The sequence below is a fragment of the Gavialis gangeticus genome, unplaced genomic scaffold (assembly GCF_001723915.1).
Source record: "Gavialis gangeticus isolate Ggan-Ray unplaced genomic scaffold, GavGan_comp1, whole genome shotgun sequence".
In the NCBI taxonomy this organism is placed as follows: domain Eukaryota; kingdom Metazoa; phylum Chordata; order Crocodylia; family Gavialidae; genus Gavialis; species Gavialis gangeticus.
In genome coordinates this window covers 32680393-32682225 of record NW_017728997.1, presented here as the reverse complement: position 1 = coordinate 32682225, position 1833 = coordinate 32680393, and the positions used below count along the sequence as shown (strand labels likewise).

Sequence of the window (1833 nt, the reverse complement as noted above, 5' to 3'; positions counted from 1 at the left end):
CATGGTCGAGGACTGCTACTTATTTACCCTATGGCTGAATCTGAGCCGAATCTTTGAATCCGAACCTGAAAGTGGCTAAATTGAAAAAATCGGGACAGTGACTCAAATCACCAAATCAAATCACTGCCCCTCTGAATTGGCTGAATTGGAATCAAATACTTGCCATTTCACACAGGCCTAATTTTAACCACCAATGCCTACTCCCAAGCAGTCATGCTCTCTCTTTCCTTTTAAAATGGTTAAAAAAGTTAAGACTGCCCATAGCCAAAAGCTGTCAAATTTCCCAGCTTTTAAAAGAGCCTTGTCAATTTTCTAGGTGCTCTGAGAAACAAGGTAATGAGCCTCAGTGAAGTCCAAAAAATTTAGTACAGGCTGTTTCTACAGTTACTGAGGATTGTTTATAATGAATTTAGGTAAATGTATGGCTTTTTTTTCCTTTCAGTTCCCAGTTCCTATTCTTAATTTATAAGGCAACACACATATACCATGTTCTGGACCTGTACAGTCTGAGATATTACAAAATTAGTCACAGAGACATAATGAAAGGCAAATAAAGACTTATACAACTGCTAGCAGCATGCTAATGAGTACTAAGCAGTTACATGCATAGCATACAACCTGCTTCTGGGTAAGTAACAGATAGGTGAACTGGAGCTGAGCAGCTCTCTCTGACACACTTTTACAACTACACTACTATTCTCAACCTTTGCCACAAGTGAGGCATAAAAAAGGGATGGAGGACAATTAATTCTAAATGAATGAATGATGAACAATATTCTGAACAATATTCAGAAAGAACAATATCTGAGAGCAGGGAAGAAGAGACACCCTCCACCCCCATTCCTTCTGCAAGGCTCACAATGTTCAGAAAGAATCAGTTATGGTGTCTATAAATATACTTAAGATTAGCTAAAACCCACAAACCATTTGCGATTAATTTTTCCCTGCAAAAGTATCTCTTTAAATAAAGGATTTTTAGTTATCCTTTGGCTGACTACTTTAATAGAATCAAAACTTCTTACCCCTGAAAAGGCTAGATAAAACTGTCCATGTGTAAACACAGGCTTACGAATATCAATACATATTTTGTCTAAAGTCTGACCTTGCGACTTGTTCAGTCATAGAATGAGAGGGCCCTTGTACACATGATTAAATTGCCCCTTTTAGTGGTTTAACTGCCCTTAATTATTTAATTGCATACCAGCGTATGCGTTCAGCGGCATGTTACGATTAAATTTCATAACAGTGTACATGTTTGGCAGCATACTTCAATGTAAATGACTTCTTTATGTAGCAAACTAAAACACATCCCGTGTAATTTAGTTTGCTATGCAACAAATTATGGCAATACTCCGCAGTGTACAAAGGCCCTATCAGAAGAAGGCGGCAAGATGGTGCACAGGGTGCTGGAAGCTCAGGCGTGGTTGGGGAAGCTTGGGCTTGGTGGGCTTCCAGTGCCCCATGCACCATCCTCACCACCTTGTCTGGTTGCCAGAACACTCAGCTGCCCTCCTGCGGTAGCCAGCCCATTCCTGGGAGGTCCCAGTTGGCAGGGTCTGTGCACAGGGCACTGGAAACCCACCAAGCCAGAGCTCCCGTGAGCATGCCTGGGCTTCCTGCACTTTGTGCACTGTTGGATCCAACGGGTGCTGTCTGTGACCTGAGGCTCCACCCACACAGCTACCACCCTACCTGAGCAGCCCTGGGGGGCACTGCCACCACAGCAGGAAGTTCCAGGCCCCCCTGCAGCTCAGGGTCTGCATGACCCAGTGGCAGGTCACGCGGGCAGGCTCTATGGGGGGGGGGGGGGGGGGGGGAAAAAAGAAAGGAAAG

The 1833-nt window shown here is 44.0% G+C and overlaps 1 protein-coding gene across 7 annotated transcripts in view; it reads right to left on the bottom strand.

The window, feature by feature from the left end:
• Nucleotides 1–1833, bottom strand: part of WNK2 (WNK lysine deficient protein kinase 2) — a 309344-nt gene that overhangs the window by 75846 nt on the left and 231665 nt on the right. The gene's annotated exons all lie outside the window — the stretch shown is intronic.